Genomic DNA, 15,760 nt, shown 5'->3' with positions numbered 1-15,760 from the left:
TAATTTTTAGAACAATTTATTCTGAACTCAAGTGATTTCTATTTCCTTATAAATTGGAAGATTCCAAAGAAACAGAGGTTTTAACACAAACCTGGATGAGAAATAAGTAACCAAGACCATCTCCCACCTTGAGGCTCATAAGGTGAAACAAAAGCTCCTCCTTGAGTTATATGCAATAGGGGTAAATGATCCTCAAAGAGCCAAGTTTCATTCAGGGTAAGGAGGCAGAAAAAATGGGTACCAAAAAGTAGTTGAGAACTCAGTCTGCTTTTTCTGGTTCTGTACGTAAGGAACTTGGAAGTTGCCACTCCATTCTAAGAAGTAAAAAGCTGAAAAGATCTGGTATTTAAGAACAGAATCTGATCTTTAAGAGCAGTAAGGACACAAGGCAGTGATCCAATTGTCCTTCTTGATGTTTACCCAGCTAAGTTAAAAACTTAGATCCACACAAAGTCTTGCACACAGGTATTTGCAGCAGCTTTATTTATAATTGCCAAGACGTGGAAGCAACCACAATGTCCTTCGGTAGTTGAATAGATAAATACACTATGGTACATCCAGAAAATGGAGTATCACTCAGCACCAAAAAGAAATTAGCTACCAAGCCATGAAAAGACACAGACCAATGTACACTGGTGAGCAAAAGAAGCTAATCTAAAAAGAATACATACTGTATAATTCCATTATTATAATTCCATTAATTCCACAATTATATAATGGAATTATGTAATTGTGAGCAAGATACTTGCATTTTCTGTTTTCTTACATATCAAATAGTATAAGAGTATGAACTATGAGGAATAAATTAGGTAATATATGTGACATCTAAGCACAGTGCCTGGTATACATTAAGTGCTCAATAAGTAGTTGTACTATTTCTGTGATTCATTTAAGGAAATTAGAAACACATGAAAGTCTGGTATGACAGAGGTAAGAATATAAATAACAACAAAATGTTAAAAAATGCTTCAGGCAAAAACTTGGAAACAATAGGAAGTTAGCAAATTCCACATCAAAAGACTATAGGTCTTTTGGATATGGATAAATCAAGTGCTTAAAAAATAAAAATGATTTAAATAATATGCTTAATTTTCAAATATACATACAGAAATTTCTTTTTTTTGAAACCTATGGAATACTTATTTTTGAAACCTATGGAATACTAAATAAGCTGATTTATGTAAGGCTACACAGAAAAATAAATACTGGAACCTACAGATCATATTCTCTGAATGTAGTGAAATTAAAAATTAACAAAAAATAACACAATCCATCCATCTACTTAGGTATCTCTCCTTAACTCTTCCTATGTGAAAATTACTCAAATACAAACAAAATGAGTATTACACATAAACATCTAGGAGATTTGACTAAAGTATTTGGAAGAAAAACTCATGCTTAAAATAAGCCTTAAGAAAATAAGTCAACCATCAGGATGGTTCTTGGTGAAACTGTAAACTGGTACAGATTTTCTGAAGAATAATTTGGTAATCTACCAAAATTTAAATCTACATGCCTTTTGACCCAGGATTTCACTCTCAGAAATGTACATTACAGAGGCATTTATATGTGTGCCTAGAAATCCAAGGAACCTAAGCAGTGTAACTATGAACATCTATCTTCATTAATAGCTGACTGTATAAATCATGATAAAGGTATTATAGAATACCACATAATTGCTAAGAATATACTGACAGGAATATTCATTTTATATATACATATATACACACAGTATATTCACTGATAGGGAAAAAACATTCACAGAACAGTACTTACAGCATGGTACTGTTTACACACACAAAAAAATTGACATAGGAATGCCTGGTGTATATAAAAGTATAAAAAAATGCCAAAACACTTGCACCAATTTAATGCTTATCTCTAGAGACAGGACTGGAAATGAAGGTGGGAGAAAAAAGGAAACTTGCTTTTTACTAAATATCTTTAGAACTTAGTTTTTTAAAAATAAAATGTATATTTTATAAACTTTTCTTTCTTTGGGAAGCTGAGGGGAAGGTAATAATAACAGGGAATATACCAACTTTCTAATAGTGTTTATTTCTAGATGGGAAAGGTTATGAAACATTTAAATTTTTCTTCTTTGTGTATCAGTTTTTCTACAAGAACCATAAATTATATTAATATTTAATTTTAACTTTTAATTCTTTAAAGGGGTTGATATGTTATCTACATGTTATGCTACAAAGAGTTCAAGAAGAATGCCTGAGAACAGCCTACCTGCAAATATAATGATTGGGAGTACTGGGATAAAAGTTAAGAGAAAAATGAGTATTAAGTCCAGTAAAGAGACTACAGAGTAAATGAGAGGGAGGCATCAGGCACAGGTTACTGCAGATGCTGGCAACTACAGCTCCAGACAGCTGTACTACAGGAATTCTCAATCTTGACACTACTGACATTTTGGATTGGATAATTCTTTATTGTGAGAAGTGTCTTGTTAATTCAAGGATGCTTGGCAGCATCCCTGGCCTTTACCCATTAGAAGTCAGTTAGCATCCCTCCTCCCCAGCTGTGGCAACCAAAAATGCTTCCAGACATTGACAAATGTCCCCTGGGGGGGCATTTTTCAAATTTTGAATCCCCAAATCCTCTAGCACTGATACTACTATGCATAAAAAATAATGACAGTGACAGCCAGTAAGTTATAAATTCTTCTGTGTGCCAGTATTTTACAAGCATTGACTTAGTTAACCTTTATAACGCCATTAGATAGATGCTACAGGTTGTGTATCACTTATCCAAAATGCTTGGGACCAGAAGCGTGTTGGATTTGGGGCTTTTTCAAATTTTAGAATATTTGCATTGCTCATCAGTTCAGCATCCCTATTCTGAAAAGCCAAAATCCAAAAACTGGTTCAATGAGCATTTCCTTTGAGCATCATGTCAGCACTCAAAGTTTCAAACTTTGGAGTATTTGAGATTTCAGATTTTTGGATTAGGGATACCTAATCTGTATCATTATCATTACCATTTTAAGGTGAAAAAAACAGAAACAAAAGTGAAATAACTTGCTAGTGCCAAACAGTTAATAAGTGGTAATGTCAGTATTTGACACTAGGCAGTATATTCTACTGCCTTTCTAAATACCCACTCTCATTTATCCATTAAAGACTCTGTCCCAGAATTCCCAAGTACCTTCCTAATCTGGTTAACCAGGTTATTTGACATGTGATATTTTACCGGTATCTTCATTAACAATAATACTTAATATTTTTATTCAGTAACTATAAGAAAGACACTGAGCTAGGCACTTTACATGCATTCAATGACTTCAATAATTACAAAACTCTACATAAGATTCTTTACACAATTTTACAGCTAAGTAAACAAAATCTCTGAAAGTAACTTGCCAATGACAAATATCTCTACCAAGTAGCAGAGCTACAGCTCAATCTGAATGGCAAATCTCATGTCCTTTATCATACTGTACTTCCCAGACTCTGAGCAGGCGAAAGGAATATGCTTCTTGACCTCTATGTCCTGGTCCACTTAGTGTTTTTTTTTTAACCCAAGAAGAGTCTCACTCTGTCGCGCAGGTTGAAGTGAGAGGCACAATCATGGCTTACTGCAACTTCTGCCTGCTGGGCTCAAGTGATTCTCCCACCTCAGCCTCCCGACTAGCTGAGACTACATGTGCATGCCACCATGTCCAGCTAATATTTTTTTAAGAGATGAGGTCTCACTATGTTGCCCAGGCTGGTCTCAAACACCGGGATTCAAGCAATCCTCCCGCCTCGGCCTCTCAAAGGGCCGGGATTACATGCTTGAGCACCAGGGCCACTGCTTTTATTGCACTAACCACAATGAGTTTCACATGGAAAAGTAAAGGATAAAGCAATTCAAAATTTAGAAGAGAAAGAAGAGAGAAACTAAGTTCAATAGCCTTTAATCTTGTCAGACTGAGTACTTCTACCTACCCCTAGTATCAAATCCCACATCTGCCCCAGTATCAAATCCCACATCTGTCCTGAAACTAAATTATAACCTCTTTAGTAGGTTAAGGAAGAGGGAAAAAAGACCCTTTTACAAGATACAATAACAGATCTATGTCCTTTCAAGAACAACACTGATTCAGTGAATATTCTTCTAAAGTACTCAGTCAAGTACCTCATACAAATGAGGTATTTGTAGGTTATTGTATTGACTCAAGTACCTCATACAAATGAGGTATTTGTAGATTATCGTATTGTCTTAATGATTCTATTATCGTAACACAGAGGTTACCAAAATGTCATTCAAAAAAGCCTGATAAAATACAGTTTATTTCCCATAAGCAAAGTCACCTTACTCAAATCATTGTGGCTGTATGACATTGCTATGGGAGCTCTAAAAACAAGCTATTTTGTAACGAGTAAGCAGTCCTTTTACTTGGTAGCAGAGTAAAATATAGCATCTGACAAATACGAAAATAGTTTGGTAATACTATTATTCTTCCCTGGAAATTTTTCCTAAGAAGTACCATGAAGGTGTAAATTAAGTGTATTCCAAATTTTTCTGTGCTTCCTTAAGTATCACATACCCTTAATCCAAGTTATCTCATTTTTTTTTTTTCAGAAGTACCAATAATTGTAAGAAAGTAGTTGTGTAACTTTGGAAAAGTCTAGGGGCAAAGGTTATAGTAGTCCATTAGAGCTTAAAATTTCCTTGAAATCTCTTATCTCGGTTCCATCAATAAATTCGCCTTGTGACCTTGGGCAAACCTATACTTTGTGTGTCAGTACCCTCCTCTCTGAAATGCAGATAAAAGCAGTACCTACAACACAGAGTTGGTGTGAGAAATAAGTGATCTCATTAGAATCATACCTTGGCACAGTGGACACGTGAATATCAATAATTGGTAGTTGCAAAGAAATGTATTTTATTACTATTCATGTTTTCTCACAGAAAAAGAAAGGACCCTAGTGCAACTACTAAGAATAAGGGTCAAAGGTGAAGTAGACAGCCTTAAGAAGGGAATAAACATTTGAAACAGGGATGCAGGAGAGTAAAGTAGAAGAGTAAGGTTGGCAATTTATTGACACTAAAGGGTACTGGCCTCAAAATAAATAAAAAGGAATGTTGAAAGCAGTGAGGCTATGCCTGAGTTTGGACATTAATTTCTACTCACATTTAGTAGAGTAATATTTACTTCCACACCAAAATGTCAAATGGCCTATAATTATAAGACAAAATATAGCGGCCTTGTCTAATAATCTCAAAGTGACTTATAACTACAATTGATCCTTGTTCATTGGCTTTACTGAAGGGAAGGAAATAGTGTCATTAATGCAAAACAGTAGAGAACTATAATCAGTCCTACCAAATCAAACTCTACTTAAACACAAAATCTGTGGAAACAACCCAAATCAAGTGTACTTCTGCATTATTTAGAAAACATTTAATAATAGAGTTCAGAATATATATACTGGCTTAAGAAAAAAATTACTCAAGAGAAAAAGACTATCCGTAATATTTCATATTTCTTCAAACTAGTATTTTAATAAATCCAAACAAACTTTTTTGAATGTTCCAAATTAATGTCTATTTTACATTTATTTTGACTTTGAAATGCATTATACATGTTTTGCAACAATGTCATTATCATTCCCTCATTTTATTGCAGTTTTAAGGGGAAATAACTGGATTTTAAATTTTTTGTCCTTGTTAAAACAAAATATAATATTTACAGTTTAAGATGTTACTCTATGAAAATTATGAAACAAGAGTAACTACAGTTAGTAATACAATACCTGTACTTTAACCTAATAAGCAGGTTAAAATAACCCATATCCTTCTTATCTTTGAGGTCTTGCCCATGAAAGCCATATATTCTATCACTATTCAAGAATGTTAAATTTCAAGCCTAAAAATAAAACATTCATCAAATATTTGTTTATAAGGTTTTGAAGAAAGTCACAATAATATTTGTTTATAATAGCTAACATCAGGTTTCTTCAGGTCTTTGGGATTGGGATCCCCCAGTATTCATAATAAAGGAATCTGAGCAGTCCTGCTTTAAAGATACTTGCTTATCTTTGTCTTACTCAGCACCTCAACTTTGTATCCATTTCTTATTAATCTCTAGATTTTCTGAGACTAAAGTAGTACCTGACACTTTATAAGTGATTATTAAATTTTTATCAAATAAATGAATGAGGAATGCAAAGATAAGATGTAGTCCTTGATCTTAAAAATATTAGTATGGTAGAAGAGGTAAGATATGCAAACAATGAACAAACAAGGCAGAATTTTATCAAAACCATGAATGAGATACCCCAAAGCAACAGAATTTCAGGAAACTGAGAATCACACCAGTATGGAAAGGAGGTCACATTTTAATGAGGCTTTGAAAGATGGAGTATCATTTCAAAAAGCATTTCAACTTTCTGGGATATCTGTGATACCAGGAGCCACTTTTACCATTTTGTAGCAATTGTATGGAAAAGAAAGCAAAGGATTTTTAGAAACAGAATCTTTAAGTCCTTTCAGAAAGTTTTACCATGTTAGAGTTGAGGCAAGAGAAAAGTCTGAGAGGAGCTGGTGATCACACTGTGGAGCTTTTCTACCTTGTTCTTCTAACTCCTTCCTTTCTTTTTCTACTGGGTTTTGAAATCAATTTTGTACAAATTCAAATCCTAGTTCATTAACATACAAGTATATGACCTTGATCAAGATACTTACTTTATTAATTAAATGCACAGGGCTTGACATTTTAAAAAGCACCTCAAATGAAAACTAGAGGTGAGACAGCGACAAACTATAGTTCTTAACCAAAATACATATTAGTGTCATCTCAGGAGCTATTTCGAAATGGATGATCATATTCCATCCTAGACCCAAAGCCCAGAATATCTAGGCAAGTGTTTCCAGGAATACTTTGAAGAAGTTTCCCAAAATGATTTGAAAGGTAGATGAAATTAAGAAATTCTTATGTTCGTGTCGTCCTGTCCATAAAAAGAAAATTAAGAAATTCTAGTAAATAAAGGATGACATACAGCAATATGCCAGATTAAATCAACATTTAAAGATGGCCCATAGGAAAGGATCCTAATAAAGCAGGCTTCAACACAACCAGGTAAACCAGGAGGCAATATCACAAAAAGTGAGGAAGAAAGTTTCAAGGAAAAAATGGTCAATAATGCCAAATAAGTTAAAGAAAAAGACAACCAGAAGGCCTTTTACTGACCTTTAATAAAAGTAGTTTTGTGTTAAGGAGAGAAGCCAAATGGTGAGAAATTAAGTACTGGATGGGAAATTTAATTTTTTCTTTACACCTGGCTGTAAAATGAAGAAAAGACACCACACCAAGATGTTTTGCCAAGGGAGGGTGCTATTCTTTGTTTTACTTTTTAATAAACTTAATCTGGTGAAGATTTAATCAGTGAAGAACAATCTAGACCAGGTATCCCCAACCCCCAGTCTGTGGCCTGTTAGGAACCAGGCCACACAGTAGGAGGTGAGTGGTGGTGAGCATTACTGCCAGAGCTCTGCCTCCTGTCAGATCAGCAGCAACATCAGATTCTCAAAGGAATGCAAGCCCTATTGTACACTGCTCATGTGAGGGATCTAGGTTGTATCCTCCTTATAAGAATATAATGCCTGATGATCAGTTTCATCCTGAAACCATCCTGCCCCCCTCCCACACACACACACACCCTGGCAGAAAAACTGTCTTCCACAAAGCCAGTCCCTGATGCCAAAAAAACTGGGAGCCACTGGTCTAGACTACATTAGATACATTCCATACATATGTTGATATGGAATTTGCTATAAGACAATTTCATCTCCGCAAAATCTATTAGGATATCTTTTAACATACACACTGATGTCCATGCTAATACTAAAAGGCAAGTTAAACAGGCTCTATATAACGTGGCCCTGCAATTATCTTAAAAGAAGTTTACTTATTCTAATTACTATAATTGCACCAGTACTAAGAACTAACAATTCTGCTGTGTAGTTAGTAGCAAACATTCCAACCAGCTACTCAATAATTACCTCATTTGCCAATTCAAACAGCTTTCACTTGCTACATGTCTGAGGCTGGGAGGTGCAACGAGGTATGTTATGATCTTTCTTGCTATACTTAGAAACAGAAGCATTCTTTATACAACCCAGTTCAAGTGGACAACTACATTTTTAAATCATCATGTTACCAGAGAAATCCTTACTGCCTACTCAGAACATTTTCTTCATGATTATTTAGAAAATGATTATCCCATTTTTGTAGTAAAAGATATTGCCTGACCTTTCATAAGATATATACCAAGTTTCTGTAAGTTCTTTTGCTAAACTGAAAAGAGTTGAAATTGACAGTTTAAATACTGTCTATGAGCTGTCCCTCAATGTTCCTCTAAATTCTTCCCATTACCTGAAATTCTAATTGATCATTCAATACACATTCCTCCTTAAAAATGGGTGGAACGGCCGGGCGCAGTGGCTCAAGCCTGTAATCCCAGCACTTTGGGAGGCCGAGACGGGCAGATCACGAGGTCAGGAGATCGAGACCATCCTGGCTAACACGGTGAAACCCCGTCTCTACTAAAAAATACAAAAATCTAGCTGGGCGAGGTGGCAGGCGCCTGTAGTCCCAGCTACTTGGGAGGCTGAGGCAGGAGAATGAAGTAAACCCGGGAGGCGGAGCTTGCAGTGAGCTGAGATCCGGCCACTGCACTCCAACCTGGGTGACAGAGCGAGACTCCGTCTCAAAAAAAAAATGAGATCACGAGGTCAGGAGATTGACACCATCCTGGCTAACACGGTGAAACCCCATTTCTACTGAAAATAAAAAATAAGCCGGGCATGGTGGCAGGTGCCTGTGGTCCCAGCTACTGAGGCAGGAGAATGGCGTGAACCCAGAAGACGGAACTAGCAGTAAGCCGAGATCGCGCCACTGCACTCCAGCCTGGGCAACAGAGCGAGACTCTGTCTCAAAAAAAAAAAAAAAAAAAAAAAAAAATTCAAGTATTCTTGTGAATACTATTAGTCTTTCACATCCTGGAATCAGACTTTCCCTCTAATTTCTATTTTGGGCCAGCCTTAATTAAGAAAGAGTTTTAATTTGGAAGAAAATAGAGCTAGTTTTGAATTACATGAATCAGAAAAAGTAGATTCTGCAGAAACATAGCAAAGGGCTCTACAAAAGTAGAGGGCAACTTATAGCTGGCCACGGGGCACGCTAGAGTGTAAGTAAAGGAGAAATATCAGGAAAAGAGATTTTATTTTACCTGGCTATCTAATGGATAGAAGACGGGAAGCAAGGTGTTGATTTATTCTTGATCAGGTAGCATGTTCTACACAGTGGTTCTAAGAAGTGGCTTTCAAAGCAGAAGTGGGTAGTTTTTAACTATTTGAATTAGATAACCTATAGATTCTTTTAAGTTCTTACTTTTTATAAATCTCATATACAAAAACATATCCCCTAAGGACCAGGGATGAAGTATATGAATCATACCGTGATTAATGTGAATTATATCTCACTGATATTTCTTAAAAATAAATACTCATTTATTTTCAATTTGCAAAATGTATTTTGCAAGTACAAAATTTCAGAATAAAGAACAGTACTTTTTTTAAAATTTCAAATAAATAATCAAAGGTAAATTAAAATGTAAAACCTTTGTCTAATACCAAATTAGCAAATACCAAATCTGACATTTAAAAGAGATTTCTGAGCAGCTGCAGACCTCACCAAGACAATGCAGACTCCACTGACTATTCCTGTGCCTGTGCTCCAGTTACCCTGGGGCCCTGATGGCTTCAGTCGTGGCACTGCCCCGATGGATGCTGGGGCCCTTGAAGTGAGAGGTTCCTGAAATCCAACAGTGTCCCATAGTTCAAGAATTGCAGGAATCTCAGGAGCAGTGGGCTCGAGCTGCCCTTCGGGAGTGTTACCTCTGCAACATGCTGGCTACAGTGTGTCGACAGGTGAGCTTCACATTACACAACTGTGTGCACATGGCTGCCCACTTCGGAGCCACCAATCTGGACATGGCCAACTTCTATGTGTCACAGCTGCAGACTCCCATAGGTGTGCAGAGGTGCTGCTCTAATGTACTGACATTATTTCACAAACCTTCAAGCCTGCGCAGCTGGAGCACAGGTACAGGAATAGTCAGTGGAATCTGTATGGTCTTGGCGAGGTCCACAGCTGCTCAGAAATCTCTTTTAAATGTCAAATTTGGTGTTTGCTAATAAAGATCTGTGTTCACCTTTCTGCTTGAGTGTAAGCCACAGTATCCCAGGCCTCCCAATGTTCCCCAGCCAGGAACTCTGGGCCTCATGGAGTTATGGGCCTCCTTGGAATTCTGAGCCAAGCCCCAAGCAACTCTGGACTCCTGAGACCTCCTTTGTCTTATCAGTAAAATTCTGCAACTCTAGGAATTTTAGGTCCCGTTGGAAGGAATGCTGTACCTCACAGAACTCTGAACTCTCTAGATATAGGCCTGATGTCATTTCCTAAAGTCTGGGGCTTGAGGGTGGGGTAATACAGGTGGGCAAATTACAGAGTGGTAAGTTATTTATTGAAGAGGTTGCAAAGTTCAGCCACCCTGAAGATACTCCCAAATGCTTCCCTCCTGCTAAAGAACCAACTACTCCAGGAAAAGAGATTTCCACTTAATATTGGCAAGGATGAAATACATACGAGTATTCACACACCTATCGAAACTGTATTAGTTGGTATGACATTTTCAGTTAACATCCTTTACCATGCCATCTACTTCTGGGAATGAAACACACAGAGAAAAACACTGCAATAATATTTTAACAATAAAAAAAGTGTGTGAGTGTGGTGGCAGAGGGAGACCTTCCAGGTCCAATGATGGGAGGTAGGCTAAGCGTATTATGATACACCTATACAAATATTATTCAGCCATTAAAAATTAGCTTTTAAAAATCTGACATAGAGAAATGCTTGCCATAGCATGAGATGAAGAAAGTATACAAAGTAAATATGGTATTACAGCTATGCCTAAGATGCAGAAAATATAACAAAATTTAACAGTGGTGATGTCCTCTCTCTTAAAATGCCATATACTTCTTCATATTATTTTCTAATAAAAAAAAATTTGTAATAAGTCTTAGTTTTTATAGGAAAAATATTTCAAGCCATATATCTGAATATCTGTTACATCAAAAAACAGTAGTTACCTAAATATCCAACCACATTTCAAACAAATATATAATTCATGTTGATTCAACAACAAAGGCACACATCCACATATATAAAATCAGGCTCAAAATCTCAAAGTAAAACTGTTTTTAAAGTTTATTAACTTTTAATAAAATCAATTCCTAAGATTCTATCGCTGACATTAAATATCTGACACAGTCAAGGGAAAACAAGATACTCAAAAGGTTTGCAAGGAGTAGCATTAATATTCAGCAACTATAAAACAAGTGCACCCTTCAGACTAAATAGTCATGTCACATAAAAAACTTGAGCACGACATTAACCTACACAGAATAACAGGTAAAAAGTCATATTGTGTTTTTAAGAATCCAAGCTACTCAGCTAAACCATGTTTAAAGAAGGAAAAGAATAAATTCTCAACCATCTTTTAAATCTGACTCTTACCAGAAAAGAGCTTTGCCCAGCAATCTATACTGAATTACAAAGAGCACACATCTGCCCCGAATGCTTATAATCAAAAATGTTCAACCAAAACAGAAGTCCAAACTAAGGATTAATCAATTAATTGCATATCATTGTCTACCATCCCTGCTTTCCCTTTTCTTCATTCCTTGTTTTGGATCTTAAAACTCACTCATAAAAATGCACGAATAAAAATATGTTTAAAATTAACATTTAAACAATTTACTGATTTGCTAGGCATTTTACATATATAATATATAGACTAAGTACATTCATATACACAATTATCTGAAGCCCTCTGTGAGGTGGGGTAATCACTCACAGTACACAGCGTTCCTGTGTAAGTATCTCCACTCTACCACCATCCCACACCCACAGGTTCTTAAGGAACCCTACCACAGCTCTTTTATTTTTATTTTTCATATTTCTTTTTAGAAATGGGTCTCACTCTATTGCCCAGGCTTGTCTCGAACTCCTAGGCTCAAGCAATCCTCCTGCCTGGGCCTTGCAAAGTGCTGGGATTACACACATGAATGAGCCTGGCCTTCCTTTACTTTTTGTAATCACAACACAATGCTTGGATTATAAAAGACTAGGTAAGGTTTGGAGCAATGGCTCATACCTGTAATCCCAGCTAAGGTGAGTGGATCACTTGTAGTCAGGAGTTGGAAATCAGCCTGGCCAACATGGTGAAACCCTGTCTCTACCAAAAATACAAAAATTAGCCTGGTGTGGTGGTGTACGCCTGTAGTCCCAGCTACTTGGGAGGCTTAGGCAGGAGAAGACTGCTTGAACCCAGGGGAGCGGAGGTTGCAGTGAGCCGAGATCACTCCATTGCACTCTAGCCTGGGCAACAGAGTGAGACTCCGTCTCCAAAAAATAAAAATAAAAAGACTAGTAAATATTTGTTGTGAAAAGGAAAGTGAGATTCAAAGTGATCTGTCCACAGTCATACTGCTTGTCTGTGACAGAAATTGAAGTTTTCAACTAGACTAAGTATGATATTCTTTTCAGTGTAACAGTTGCTGCAATATTATACTGTAGATATAAAGTTAGTTTAAATACAGAGGCTTATTTTCATGGTGTGACAAAAATGTTAAATCAAAAACATGAATAAAATTTTACAAAATTGCCAAAATAAATTGTAAATTCCAAATTTAAACACAACAGTGAGTTACTAGTCTCAAGATTCTAATCGATCCTATCAGACTGATAAAGTTACCACATAAATCCAAATAAAAACTGACTACATGGCACTTTAAATGTACATTACTATACCATTTATTTAATTAAATGTAATTAGTAGTGTGGATTTCCCTGGAAATTCCTTTGAGGGTAGAAGTAATCATTTTCATTTTCATGTCATCCGCTTGATCAGTAATTCTTAGCACTCACACTGCTGATGTACATAAACTTAATTACTAATCATTCAATTAAAATTTACCCTCTGAACCAGGACAAGCATGCTATGGAAGAGCTCATCCTTTATGTTATTGTTGTAATTATTTCCATCTGTAACATAATAAACAATTTATAGCCTTCTATCATTAAACACTTGAGTTAGTTAAGAATGAACTGCAAATCTTCACATTTGATTCTTTGATATGCATAATTACCTTGTATTTATCATCTGCTTACTTAAGAGTTCTGGACAGTACAAGAAACAGAAGCCCCAAAGTCTAAAACTTTCTTGCTTCTAAATAGGAACCTATTTATTTGAACTGTTAGTAAATTTGGGGGACATCCTATTTAGTTTATCAAAATACATGTAAATATTATAACTCTGCAACACTTGTACGCATTTGCAGATAATTTTAATTTCCAAGCTAAATTTTACCAGAGCTTTTTATCTCCATTAATATGGCAGTCCAAAATTACAATTTTGCTAATTTTTCTATATTTTTAGGCATCAAAAAAATGATTCTATTCACATACCAATTCTGTAACACAGTTAAATATTGGCCTTAAACACTACAAAATTACTTCAGCTCTTTCTTTTCCACATTTCTTCCTAAAAATTCAGTCCAAAAGTCATTACATGAGACTGAAAGAGGTAGATGTCCATGCTGGAGAGAAAACCACAGTGGCTCAGAACAGGGTATTAGGGTATTAGAGCCTACAGAATGAGGGAAAGTTTCTAACAGAGCATGAGAAGAATGGACTAGCATGAGATGTCTGAGTTAAATAGGTTGAGGGGCATCCACATGAGAAGAATGGCCTGGCATAAGACATCACAGCACAAGAGAGGTAAGCAGGGCCACTGCCTCCCCCTTAATTACACTAATTCCTCCTGCAATTAACTAATCCATTACCTCCCTCGGGTTCTTCCCTAGTATTTTTCAGAGAAGAAAGGGAAGAACCTGAAGGAGGTGATGGATTAATTCCAGGGGGATTGATCAAATAAGTACATATATGGAGGATAACGGTATTTCACCATCAGAAAGAAAATACAAATATGGGAGAGATGAAAATTAGGACCCTTACAGTGATGGAATGAAATTGGAGATGTAAGTGTGCACTTACAATTTTCAATACATACACACACATAAATATATATAAACGTATGTGTCTGTGTATAACATACACTTGTTACTTTCTGATTTTGATGGTATATTATGGCTATATAGGAGAATATCCTTGAGGAAGAGAAATATACTAAAGTAGGGGGACAAAAGAGGAGCATCCATCTCAAATATCCTAGGAAAAAACTTATGTACTGTACTTGTAACTTTGGTTTAGAATTGTTTCAAAATTTAAAATCAACACATTATTTTCAGCACAGTAATCATGTGCAGTAAATAATGATGTACACTTCTAATTATATAAAATACTTTGTACCTATAATTTTCAATATTTTAGGTAGATGACCTCTTTGAGATTCTAAATATGCAATGTCTCCAGAATATAAAGACATGATAAAAATCTCAATTATATTTCAGAAAGTTTGGCAAGTCAGTGAACCCATTCAGCATCCCCCTTCCCTAATAAAATTTGATCCACAGACTTCAGCACCTTAGCCACTGCTTTAAATGGCTATATACTCCAATATAGTAAAACAGACCAAAAAAACCTCAAGACCTAGATATAAATACATGAAAATTATTACTTAAAATGCGGGTTTTTTTGTTTTGTTTTGTTTTTTTCCAAAAACAAAGTTTGAGTAAAATTAACAAGGATGGCAAATTTACCAGTACAAAGGTCTTTCATGGCAGACAGGTCATACCTTCCCAATCTTTAAAATAATTCTAAGGTTCTGTAGTTCAATAGTGAAACAAGTACAATATCCTGGCATAAAACTATCTTTCAGACAAAATCCACCTGCTGCGTATTAAGAAATGTAACACTTGAAAACTCCCCACCTTGGGAGAGAATAAACCTGATTCATAATATAAAAACCACTCAATCTACAAATGCTTTCAACAGAAAGATGAACTAAATATAAAGGGGGAAATTCTGACCTCCTTTGGTGCTAGACTGCAGTCATAGCTAGGCAGGAGGTGTTATTATTATCTCATATTTAAAATTATATTTCAGACATATGTGATACAGTCACCTAAGAAAAGGATGGACCCCCTTGACCCACAATAGTATTTGGCCTCCATGACCTAGTCTAGGAAAGATTTAGAAACTACCCATTATGGAGAAAGAAAGAGCAGTCTTCCTTGCCAAGATGAAAACTACATACTAAAGGAGTCTCCTATGTGAGAATTACATTTCCATCTGTAAAGAAGTTGCATTAACATGTGCTCCCTTCATGCCCTTGCCTTCCATTCAGTACTGAGTTCTTTTAAAATACTGACAGACTATGCAGCCTTCACATTTCTGTCCCAACATCTGGCTAATTAAAATTAACAAATGTGATAACATTTTTACTTCAGTCCATCTATCCAATCAATCTTGAGTGTATTCATAACCAAGAGAACAGTTTCTCTAGGTCTCTGACAAACATGACCATCCTTACCTCTCTTTACTAATTTAGCCTATATACTATGAAGTTTATCTTAGGCTTCTCGGTCTGTCAAAAGAAAAGATAGCTGTGTTTTTCAACACTGGAGTTTCTTATATCATTTTCAAAGACCATATTAGGATAGTATATGTATGAGAAGCAAAAACAGATTAAGAATTATAATTCAGTGACTTGCTAATATATATTTTTAAAATCAC

At 35.8% G+C, this 15,760-nt stretch overlaps 1 protein-coding gene and 1 pseudogene across 2 annotated transcripts in view; one reads left to right on the top strand and one right to left on the bottom strand.

Annotated features, from left to right (window-relative positions):
* SEPTIN7 (septin 7) overlaps positions 1-15,760 on the bottom strand; it is a 105,170-nt gene that overhangs the window by 48,953 nt on the left and 40,457 nt on the right. The gene's annotated exons all lie outside the window — the stretch shown is intronic.
* Positions 9,699-10,223, top strand: LOC126949753 (gem-associated protein 7-like; annotated as a pseudogene).

This window comes from Macaca thibetana, chromosome 3, assembly GCF_024542745.1.
Source record: "Macaca thibetana thibetana isolate TM-01 chromosome 3, ASM2454274v1, whole genome shotgun sequence".
NCBI classification, from domain to species: domain Eukaryota; kingdom Metazoa; phylum Chordata; class Mammalia; order Primates; family Cercopithecidae; genus Macaca; species Macaca thibetana.
Note: the sequence above shows the minus strand (reverse complement) of the source record. Positions and strands in the feature narration are given on the sequence as shown.